Source organism: Lissotriton vulgaris, chromosome 6, assembly GCF_964263255.1.
Source record: "Lissotriton vulgaris chromosome 6, aLisVul1.2, whole genome shotgun sequence".
NCBI classification, from domain to species: domain Eukaryota; kingdom Metazoa; phylum Chordata; class Amphibia; order Caudata; family Salamandridae; genus Lissotriton; species Lissotriton vulgaris.
Window position 1 is genome coordinate 1,389,803,271 of NC_141694.1, and position 12,319 is coordinate 1,389,815,589.

Below are 12,319 nucleotides of genomic sequence, written 5' to 3' on the forward strand. Positions count from 1 at the left end.
CAGGGTGTTGAAGCAGGATGATGAGACTGCGTTGATTTGCTTGGTCTTCGTGAGGGAGGAGTCCAGGATGACGCCCAGTTTGCGTGCATGGTCTGTTGGTTTGGGTGCGCTGCCCAGGGCAGGCGGCCACCAGGAGTCGTCCCAGGCGGAGGGCGATGATCACAGGATGAGGACTTCCGTCTTGTCTGAGTTCAGTTTCAGGCTGCTGTTCTCCATCCACTCGGCGACGTCTTTCATCCCTTCATGTAGGCTGGTTCTGGCGGTGGCGGGGTCGTTGGTCTCTCTGGGTTCTTCCGGCGAGGAACGAGATGATCCACTCCAGTGCCTTCTCTTGGACTCCGATGTTGCTGAGGCGCTGCACTAGGGTGCGGTGGCAGAAAGTGTCGAACGCTGCAGAGAAGTCCAGGAGGATGAGGGCCGCTGTTTCCCCATTGTCGAGCAGGGATCTGATGTCGTCAGTGGCTGCGATGAGGGTGGACTCTGTGCTGTGGTTGGCTCGGAAACCGGACTGCGAGGGGTCGAGGGATCCGTTCGCCTCGAGGAAGGCGGCAAGCTGTCTGTTGACGGTCTTCTCGATGACTTTGGCAGGAAAAGGGAGGAGCGAGATGGGGCGGTGGTTTAGGTCGGTGGGGTCTGCTGTTGGTTTCTTCAGGAGGGCACTGAGCTCGGCGTGCTTCCAGATGTCCGGGAAGGTGGCGGTGTCGAAGGAGGTGTTGATGATGTCCCGGAGTGGGGTGCGATCATGGAGACGTCCTTGTTGAAGATGTGGTGGGGGCAGGGGTCGGTTGATGATCCGGAGTGGATGGTGTTCATCGTTCGGGTGGTGTCTTCTGTGCTGATCGGGGTCCAGGCGCAGAGGATGGTGGTGGGGGGCGTTGGTACGGTGGTCGGGTGCGTGGTAGGTGCGCTGAAGCTGTTGTGTATATCGGCGATCTTGCGGTGGAAGAACGAGGCGAGTGAGTCGCAGAGGTCTTGCGAGGGGGTGGTGTCTTTGTTTCCGGCGCTGGGGTTGGAGAGCTCTTTGAGGATGCTGAAGAGTTCCTTGCTGTTGTGGGCGTTGTTGTTCAGTCGTTCTGTGAATGCTGTCTTCTTGGTGGTGCGGATCAGCTGGTGGTGTTTGCGGGTGGTGTGCTTGAGGGCATTCATGTTGTCTATGGTCTGGTCGTGACGCCAGGCTTTCTGGAGGGTGCAGCAGTTCTTCTTGGAGTTCTTGAGTTCGTCGTTGAACCAGGAGGCTTTCTTGCTGCCGGGTCTGTTGGGAGGGTTCTTCAGTGGTGCGAGGTCATTTGCGAAGTTGGTGAGCCACTGTGTGAGGTTGTTGGCTGCTTCGTTGGGGTCCGTTGTGCTGGTGGGAGGGTTCTGGCGGAGGGAGGTGGTGAGCTGCTCTGTGGTGATCTTGCTCCAGCTCCTGCGAGGAATCTTTTGCGGGTGGTGGTGGGTCGTTGTTCTTCTGAAGCTGAAGTGGATGCAGCTGTGGTCAGTCCAGTGGAGTCCGGTAGAGTGGCTGAAGGAGATGTGCTTGCTGGAGGAGAAGACGGGGTCAAGCGTGTGGCCGACGTAGTGGGTGGGAGTGTTCACCAGTTGCTTGAGTCCGAGGTTGGCGAGGTTGTCCAGCAGGGTGGTGGTGTTGCTGTCCTTGTTGTTCTCCAGGTGGAAGTTGAGGTCCCCTAGGAGGATGTAGTCAGCGGAGGGGAGGGCGTGCGGGCTGATGAAGTCTGCGATGTCTTCGCTGAATTGGTTGCGTGGTCCCGGGGGTCTGTAGATGAGGGTGCCTCTGAGGGTGGTCTTGGGATCGGTGTGTATCTGGAAGTGGAGTTGTTCGGCGGCGGTGAAGGTGTCGTCGGGGTAGGTCGTGATGTGGATGGTGTTCTTGTGTACGATGGCGATGCCACCTCCGGTCTGGTTGACGAGTTCCTTCCGGGTGATCTTGTATCCGTCCGGGATGGCTATGGCGATGTCAGGCGCTGAGGAGGTGTTCAACCAGGTTTCTGTAAGGAAGGAGACGTCCAGTGATGTTGTGTCGAGCAGGTTCCAGAGTTTGACGGCGTGCCTGTGGACGGAGCGGGTGTTGAGCAGGATGCACTTGAGGTGGTTGCTGCTGGCGCTCGGCTTGTCGGGTGCGGTGCAGGTCCGGAGGCAGGTGAACTTGCAGGCTTGGCAGGTGAAGGGTCCGTGGGTGCGTTTCGGGGTGGCTCGATGGCAGGCGGTGGTTCGGCCGGCATTGAGTGCGTTGAGGGTGGCGGCGTCGTAGGTCCGTTGTGAGGTCTGGCGTCGTCCGGGGCCAGGGGTCCTGGCGCGGTCCAGGCGATGACGGGCGCAGACGGGCTTGCCTTTGGCGCACAATCGGCGTGCCCGCTGCGCGTGACCGCTGCGCGTCCCCACGGTCTCCATATCATGACCGCTGCGCGTCCGCGCGGTCTCCATACTTACCTCTCCAAGTCGTGGTCGCACCCGGAAGACCTTCGTCCCCGAGCCTGCAGTGTGTTTGCAAACTGGAGAAACCCCATTGAAGGCTACAGTGCCCCTGCCCGATGCCAAAACCGCACTCTGCACCCGGCCGCCCCAGTGCCACTGAGGGTGCGCCTTTTGTGCTGGCTTGAACACCCATTTGCCCTGAGCTTAAGTCCAGGAGCTTTGCTTCCACAACCCAGTGGCCTGCTCGAAAGCAGCCACCAACCCGAGGCCCCCTTATCCCCTATTGGATAACACTGGGCCTCAGCACTCTGCACCCAGCCGTCCTAGTGCCACTGCGGGTGTAACAAGAGTGCATCCTTGACCCTGGGGGACCCCTGAGTCTAACCCCAGAAAACCAACTTCCACAACAAAGTACTTACCTATTAACCAATAACACTATTTTTTTTCATAGGATAACATTTTTTTCTGTGAAAAGTTTCTAAGTGTGGAGTTGGAAAATCTAAGAAATCCTTTTAAAATTGTACTAAATAACAAAAACGCTATCACTCACCTGTTACAGGAAATGGCTTAGTGCAGTATCCAGGTATACTGCACTGTGTAAGAAAAGTAATCTGCAAAGTAATCTACTTGACATTTCACTAAAAAGCCTATACAAAGTATAAGTACTGTATTTCCCAAGCATTGCATTTTCAGTTACAGTACTGTAATCAAAACAAAGTGCACATACAATTGCAATCCAAACTGTGTTACAACTGCATTACTACTGTAAAGTATTAATTGCTTACCTGTGCCAGGCTTGCTTGGTTCGAGAAAATAAAATAACTAAAAGAATATTTTTATACAAAAACAATTGGTCTGAAGTTCAGTCTTTGAGTGTGCGAAATCATTTGCTGATTGGGTGTGCACAACAAATGGTTAACACTGTCCTCTGATAAAGCTTTACTGCTCAACCACACTACCACAAATGGAGAGTAAGGTGATATCTACTTTTACCTCTGCCTACCTATGGGTACCTGTGCACACTATACCTCACTTTGGTATAGAATATACAGAAGCAGCTTCCTACAGAAAGCCCTCATAAGAACGTAAAAGGAAGGCGGTGGTTCCCCATATAGCCGATAATACAGGAAGTGAACAGTCGATGTTAATGAGTGAAGTGTAATAGACGAAAATCGGTGATGTCAAAAGGTGATGCCGATAAATCATAACTAGCAAGTGAAACGATTATTACCAAGATGGTTAAAGAACCCGAGCCACAGGGAAAACCGGGTGAGGATAACGATTCACTTGTGGAATGTGGTAAGAATAGCAAAGCACTCGTTAAAACGAAAATGTAAAAAGCGTAAAAAAGAAGAAAGATAGGATGTATTCTGGTGACCAAATATACCCAAAGTGAACACTAATAATGATATCAATAGCTCTCAATCAGCAAGCGAAACATATTGAAGCATAAACAAAAAAGAAGCATAAACAAAAAAAGAAAACCTCTCTGAATGTGTTCATACCTTCCGTTTTAGTTGTAATCGCTTACAGGGTATTGTGAAAGAACTGAATTCTCAATATGTTTTAAGAGTAACCGCGTCTTCACGCAATGCACCCCGTGCTGAGCCCAACCCAAAAACAAACATAGAAAGAAGCTAAAGTGCTGGTCGATTAGGGAACTTGGTGGAGTGCTATAGGAACCGGAGTAAAAACACAGGTATAGCAAAATAACATCTAGAGAGGTTAAAAAATAATAAGCAGTAAATAAAATAAAATTAGAAAAAAGGACAAAGAAATGAAAGTGGAATGAATTGTGATGTGCAGAACATTCTGACCTGTAATGCCATTTACGCAAGAATGTGGTAAGGAACTGATCAAGGTTATCATACAAAAATAAACTGAAACATCAAATAGGTCGAAGGAGCGCAGTTCAGCAGAGGAAAACCTCAGTGTGAAAGTACTACATGCTCAAACAATTAACAGGATAATGAAATCGGTGCAGCACAATTAGTTATCATTAAAAAAAGTCAAAAAACAATTCAAGTCCATCCGTTCATTTCGTCCCTTTGGGCTGATCGAATCCAGGCAGTTCATCCAAAAGGAAATTCTTTGGATGAACCACCTGGATTCTATTGTCTATTGTTGTCCCTTTCTGCTTTGACAGGTACTTGTTCAAGTATCGGGTATCTCAACTGGCTGATGTTGTGATTATGAGTGTTAAAAGGGACTGGAACCGTAGAATTGGAATTCTCAGTCCGTATATTGCTTTTATGTTCAGTTAACCAAATTTGTATTTTCTGTCAAGTCTTTCCCACGTTAATCAGTCCACATGGGCATTTCAAAAGATAACGTCGGGAATTGAGCCCTGGTCCCGGCCCGACTCCTGCTTCCGGGTCTGCCGCCTCTAACCAGTGAGCCACACCACTCCACACCAGTGAGCCACACCACTCCATCCCTGCGCTCAGGGGGCCACCTGTGTGTGCATTCTCCGAAGGACGTCTAAGATCTCGAGGTTCTTCCCCTTCTTCGTCGTCTCCTCTCTGATGGTCTTCTTCTCCCAATCTTCTCAGGTCTTCTCTGTCGAAAAGTTGCTGTATTTTCTCCTTTTCTCCTCCAAAACTTCTGGAGCTTCACGTGACGATCCAGACCCAACGGCGGAAAAAAGAATCTGAAGATGGCGCCCAAGGGTGGGAGCTTCCGCTGGAAGCATGCCGACGTCACCGAAGGTACACCAAATGGTGGGACGTCGACGCCCACCTGGGCTACGAAAAAAAAAAGAAAAGAGGAAAAAAGACTACGATTCCGGACCCAACCACCAGATTGCGGAATATGCACAGCATAGTGAATCCAGAAAGATTCACGCTGCTAAAGGGGTGTACTTAACCCAGGGAAGGGGCCCATTGGGCCCAACCTTTTACCTACCTGTAACGCCCCTAAATCTAGTATTTAGGGGCACTCCTGAACCTTGCTTCGGGAGACAAGAAACCAGAAGAAGAAAAAAAGAAGGACTAAACAGCCGTGCTGAAGCTAACAAGAGGAGGACGCCCACTGACTTTGCCCCAGCCCTACTGGCCTGTCCCCACCTCGAACCTGCTCCAGCAAAATCCTGGTGTGTCCTGCAGCCAGCAACCTCGAGAAACCCGGAGGCCCTCCCTGCCTTCAATCCCAAAGACTTTGTCTCCCGTGAACACCGGATTTGTTCACCCACAGACTCCAGACCCGCAAGTCTGCCCCACTCTGCACCCAACGCCCACGGCCCGAGTTCGAGTGGCCCAACACCACGAAGAGGTCTCCCCGGCGATCTAGACCCAAGATCCAGTGATCCCTGACCTGCCTCACGCCTCCAGACAACGCCTGCAGCCTCAAACCGGAAGGTCCCCCAAACCGTGACCAGGAGCAGGTAAGAAGATCCAACCCTAAAAGGCACCCCTGCATTTGACGCCCCACGGCCTTGGGTGGCCCAACCGACGGTGCCTAACCAACCCCCAGCATCCCAACTTATCAATCAATCAATCAATCATAACATTTGTATAGCGCGCTACTCACCCGTAAGGGTCTCAAGGCGCTGAGGGGGGGTTGCTACTGCTCGAACAGCCAGGTCTTGAGTAGTTTCCTGAAGGAGAGGTGATCCTGGGTCAGCCGTAGGTGAGTGGGGAGGGAGTTCCAAGTCTTGGCTGCCAGGTAGGAGAAGGATCTTCCTCCGACGGTGAATTTCCGAATTCTTGGGACGGAGGCGAGGGTGAGGCTGGCGGATCGTAGCTGGCGGGTGGTGTGTAGAAAGTGAGGCGGCTGTTGAGGTACTTCGGGCCCAAGTCGTGGAGAGCCTTGTGTGCGTGGGTGAGGAGTCTGAACGTGATCCTCTTGTTGACGGGGATCCAGTGCAGGTTTCTCAGGTGGGTGGAGATGTGGCTGCGGCGTGGGATGTCCAGGATGAGTCGTGCTGAGGCCTTCTGGATGCGTTGGAGTCTTTTCTGGAGTTTGGCTGTGGTTCCAGCGTAGAGGGTGTTCCCGTAGTCCAGACGGCTGGTGACAAGGGCCTTGGTAAATGTCTTCCTGGTTTCGGTGGGGATCCATCGGAAGATCTTTCGGAGCATGCGCAGGGTGTTGAAGCAGGATGATGAGACTGCGTTGATTTGCTTGGTCATCGTGAGGGAGGAGTCCAGGATGACGCCCAGTTTGCGTGCATGGTCTGTTGGTTTGGGTGCGCTGCCCAGGGCAGGCGGCCACCAGGAGTCGTCCCAGGCGGAGGGCGATGATCCCAGGATGAGGACTTCCGTCTTGTCTGAGTTCAGTTTCAGGCTGCTGTTCTCCATCCACTCGGTGACGTCTTTCATCCCTTCATGTAGGCTGGTTCTGGCGGTGGCGGGGTCGTTGGTCTCTATGGGTTCTTCCGGCGAGGAACGAGATGATCCACTCCAGTGCCTTCTCTTGGACTCCGATGTTGCTGAGGCGCTGCACTAGGGTGCGGTGGCAGAAAGTGTCGAACGCTGCAGAGAAGTCCAGGAGGATGAGGGCCGCTGTTTCCCCATTGTCGAGCAGGGATCTGATGTCGTCAGTGGCTGCGATGAGGGTGGACTCTGTGCTGTGGTTGGCTCGGAAACCGGACTGCGAGGGGTCGAGGGATCCGTTCGCCTCGAGGAAGGCGGCAAGCTGTCTGTTGACGGTCTTCTCGATGACTTTGGCAGGAAAAGGGAGGAGCGAGATGGGCCGGTGGTTTAGGTCGGTGGGGTCTGCTGTTGGTTTCTTCAGGAGGGCACTGAGCTCGGCGTGCTTCCAGATGTCCGGGAAGGTGGCGGTGTCGAAGGAGGTGTTGATGATGTCCCGGAGTGGGGTGCGATGATGGAGACGTCCTTGTTGAAGATGTGGTGGGGGCAGGGGTCGGTTGATGATCCGGAGTGGATGGTGTTCATCGTTCGGGTGGTGTCTTCTGTGCTGATCGGGGTCCAGGCGCAGAGGATGGTGGTGGGGGGCGTTGGTACGGTGGTCGGGTGCGTGGTAGGTGCGCTGAAGCTGTTGTGTATATCGGCGATCTTGCGGTGGAAGAACGAGGCGAGTGAGTCGCAGAGGTCTTGCGAGGGGGTGGTGTCTTTGTTTCCGGCGCTGGGGTTGGAGAGCTCTTTGACGATGCTGAAGAGTTCCTTGCTGTTGTGGGCGTTGTTGTTCAGTCGTTCTGTGAATGCTGTCTTCTTGGTGGTGCGGATCAGCTGGTGGTGTTTGCGGGTGGCGTGCTTGAGGGCAGTCATGTTGTCTATGGTCTGGTCGTGACGCCAGGCTTTCTCGAGGGTGCAGCAGTTCTTCTTGGAGTTCTTGAGTTCGTCGTTGAACCAGGAGGCTTTCTTGCTGCCGGGTCTGTTGGGAGGGTTCTTCAGTGGTGCGAGGTCATTTGCGAAGTTGGTGAGCCACTGTGTGAGGTTGTTGGCTGCTTCGTTGGGGTCCGTTGTGCTGGTGGGAGGGTTCTGGCGGAGGGAGGTGGTGAGCTGCTCTGTGGTGATCTTGCTCCAGCTCCTGCGAGGAATCTGTTGCGGGTGGTGGTGGGTCGTTGTTCTTCTGAAGCTGAAGTGGATGCAGCTGTGGTCAGTCCAGTGGAGTCCGGTAGAGTGGCTGAAGGAGATGTGCTTGCTGGAGGAGAAGACGGGGTCAAGCGTGTGGCCGACGTAGTGGGTGGGAGTGTTCACCAGTTGCTTGAGTCCGAGGTTGGCGAGGTTGTTCAGCAGGGTGGTGGTGTTGCTGTCCTTGTTGTTCTCCAGGTGGAAGTTGAGGTCCCCTAGGAGGATGTAGTCAGCGGAGGGGAGGGCGTGCGGGCTGATGAAGTCTGCGATGTCTTCGCTGAATTGGGTGCGTGGTCCCGGGGGTCTGTAGATGAGGGTGCCTCTGAGGGTGGTCTTGGGATCGGTGTGTATCTGGAAGTGGAGTTGTTCGGCGGCGGTGAAGGTGTCGTCGGGGTAGGTCGTGATGTGGATGGTGTTCTTGTGTACGATGGCGATGCCACCTCCGGTCTGGTTGACGCGGTCCTTCCGGGTGATCTTGTATCCGTCCGGGATGGCTATGGCGATGTCAGGCGCTGAGGAGGTGTTCAACCAGGTTTCTGTAAGGAAGGAGACGTCCAGTGATGTTGTGTCGAGCAGGTTCCAGAGTTTGACGGTGTGCCTGTGGACGGAGCGGGTGTTGAGCAGGATGCACTTGAGGTGGTTGCTGCTGGCGCTCGGCTTGTCGGGTGCGGTGCAGGTCCGGAGGCAGCGCCAAGACGCCCACGGGTATAAGCAGCGCTTTAGAAATGTTAAAAATAAATAAATAAATAAATAAACTTGCAGGCTTGGCAGGTGAAGGGTCCGTGGGTGCGTTTCGGGGTGGCTCGATGGCAGGCGGTGGTTCGGCCGGCGTTGAGTGCGTTGAGGGTGGCGGCGTCGTAGGTCCGTTGTGAGGTCTGGCGTCGTCCGGGGCCAGGGGTCCTGGCGCGGTCCAGGCGATGACGGGCGCAGACGGGCTTGCCATATCATGACCGTTGCGCGTCCGCGCGGTCTCCATACTTACCTCTCCAAGTCGTGGTCGCACCCGGAAGACCTTCGTCCCCGAGCCTGCAGTGTGTTTGCAAACTGGAGAAACCCCATTGAAGGCTACAGGGCCCCTGCCCGATGCCAAAACCGCACTCTGCACCCGGCCGCCCCAGTGCCACTGAGGGTGCGCCTTTTGTGCTGGCTTGAACACCCATTTGCCCTGAGCTTAAGTCCAGGAGCTTTGCTTCCACAACCCAGTGGCCTGCTCGAAAGCAGCCACCAACCCGAGGCCCCCTTATCCCCTATTGGATAACACTGGGCCTCAGCACTCTGCACCCAGCCGTCCTAGTGCCACTGCGGGTGTAACAAGAGTGCATCCTTGACCCTGGGGGACCCCTGAGTCTAACCCCAGAAAACCAACTTCCACAACAAAGTACTTACCTATTAACCAATAACACTATTTTTTTTCATAGGATAACATTTTTTTCTGTGAAAAGTTTCTAAGTGTGGAGTTGGAAAATCTAAGAAATCCTTTTAAAATTGTACTAAATAACAAAAACGCTATCACTCACCTGTTACAGGAAATGTCTTAGTGCAGTATCCAGGTATACTGCACTGTGTAAGAAAAGTAATCTGCAAAGTAATCTACTTGACATTTCACTAAAAAGCCTATACAAAGTATAAGTACTGTATTTCCCAAGCATTGCATTTTCAGTTACAGTACTGTAATCAAAACAAAGTGCACATACAATTGCAATCCAAACTGTGTTACAACTGCATTACTACTGTAAAGTATTAATTGCTTACCTGTGCCAGGCTTGCTTGGTTCGAGAAAATAAAATAACTAAAAGAATATTTTTATACAAAAACAATTGGTCTGAAGTTCAGTCTTTGAGTGTGCGAAATCATTTGCTGATTGGGTGTGCACAACAAATGGTTAACACTGTCCTCTGATAAAGCTTTACTGCTCAACCACACTACCACAAATGGAGAGTAAGGTGATATCTACTTTTACCTCTGCCTACCTATGGGTACCTGTGCACACTATACCTCACTTTGGTATAGAATATACAGAAGCAGCTTCCTACAGAAAGCCCTCATAAGAACGTAAAAGGAAGGCGGTGGTTCCCCATATAGCCGATAATACAGGAAGTGAACAGTCGATGTTAATGAGTGAAGTGTAATAGACGAAAATCGGTGATGTCAAAAGGTGATGCCGATAAATCATAACTAGCAAGTGAAACGATTATTACCAAGATGGTTAAAGAACCCGAGCCACAGGGAAAACCGGGTGAGGATAACGATTCACTTGTGGAATGTGGTAAGAATAGCAAAGCACTCGTTAAAACGAAAATGTAAAAAGCGTAAAAAAGAAGAAAGATAGGATGTATTCTGGTGACCAAAGATACCCAAAGTGAACACTAATAATGATATCAATAGCTCTCAATCAGCAAGCGAAACATATTGAAGCATAAACAAAAAAGAAGCATAAACAAAAAAAGAAAACCTCTCTGAATGTGTTCATACCTTCCGTTTTAGTTGTAATCGCTTACAGGGTATTGTGAAAGAACTGAATTCTCAATATGTTTTAAGAGTAACCGCGTCTTCACGCAATGCACCCCGTGCTGAGCCCAACCCAAAAACAAACATAGAAAGAAGCTAAAGTGCTGGTCGATTAGGGAACTTGGTGGAGTGCTATAGGAACCGGAGTAAAAACACAGGTATAGCAAAATAACATCTAGAGAGGTTAAAAAATAATAAGCAGTAAATAAAATAAAATTAGAAAAAAGGACAAAGAAATGAAAGTGGAATGAATTGTGATGTGCAGAACATTCTGACCTGTAATGCCATTTACGCAAGAATGTGGTAAGGAACTGATTAAGGTTATCATACAAAAATAAACTGAAACATCAAATAGGTCGAAGAAGCGCAGTTCAGCAGAGGAAAACCTCAGTGTGAAAGTACTACATGCTCAAACAATTAACAGGATAATGAAATCGGTGCAGCACAATTAGTTATCATTAAAAAAGTCAAAAAACAATTCAAGTCCATCCGTTCATTTCGTCCCTTTGGGCTGATCGAATCCAGGCAGTTCATCCAAAAGGAAATTCTTTGGATGAACCACCTGGATTCTATTGTCTATTGTTGTCCCTTTCTGCTTTGACAGGTACTTGTTCAAGTATAGGGTATCTCAACTGGCTGATGTTGTGATTATGAGTGTTAAAAGGGACTGGAACCGTAGAATTGGAATTCTCAGTCCGTATATTGCTTTTATGTTCAGTTAACCAAATTTTTATTTTCTGTCAAGTCTTTCCCACGTTAATCAGTCCACATGGGCATTTCAAAAGATAAATTACATGACTTGTGTCACACGTAGGCGTGGTTTTTATTTTAATTCTTGTCCCCTTAGTAGGGTGCATGATGGTTGTGCCTTTAATGATTTTTACAATTTCCGCAATTTAAACATGGTATAGTATCACTGTTTGTTTGTTTATTGTCTTCACTTGTTTTCCCAAGTAGTTGTTTCAAATTTTTTGGTTCTTTGACATGCGAAGAAGTTGGTGTTTGAATATCTCTTTGAAATCATTTTCTGTTTGTAACATCAACCAAAATTTGAGAATAATTTTTCTAACTGTTTGGCTTCCAGTAGAGAGCTTTGACACAAATACAGACCTTTTTTCCAGATTTTTTGGTTTCGCTTTATTGTCAAGTAAATTTGCTCGAGCTATCCAGCCTACTTTCTCTATCGTTGAATTTAAAATGTCATCGGGATATCCTCTATTGTCGAACTGCCAGACTTTAACGGAGTGGTCCTGATGCAAGGGATACAGGATGCTGACGATTCTGTAAGATAATGAGAATGCTTTGAGGTCAACAGGGGGCCTCTTGGGGCTACTCTTCGGTCCACAGTCCAGGTGGGGACTTTGGCCACAGGGGTTGATGTCCCTCAAAGTCCTCTTTGGTCCAACAAAAGTCCAGTTGTTACTGACTATTGGTCTCCGGTCACAGCAAAAACAATGGTTCGCTTTAGTGAAGGCTAGTGTCGGTCTTGGGTGACACTCGAGTAGTATATCATTCAAACCTTAACGCCTACATTCCCGTTTCCGGAAAACGGCAGTGTCGGAAAAACCTACCTATTTTTGAAATAGGTCCTTTTCAAGCTTGAATCTGTCTAAAACGGTTTCTTTGAATTACTACCCAGTTGTGCTACAAAGTATAATTTGTTTTTTCTCATTCCTGTGCTAACATGGCTCAGCCCGTGGACATCCCGCAGCATAGTCGCATTGCGGTGCGTGACCATTTGCGGATGTATGATGTTCCTTTGGAAGGCTTGGCTGTGGTTCTGGTGGTGAGCGCGGAACATGCTTACCCGTACGAACTGTTTTATTTGTGGGTGACATTTCCAGGGGTGGACGCAAATACTGGTG

The 12,319-nt window shown here is 50.3% G+C and overlaps 1 protein-coding gene across 2 annotated transcripts in view; it reads right to left on the minus strand.

The window, feature by feature from the left end:
* The window catches only part of CFAP36 (cilia and flagella associated protein 36), a 319,762-nt gene that overhangs the window by 19,573 nt on the left and 287,870 nt on the right, over nt 1-12,319 (minus strand). The window lies entirely within an intron of this gene.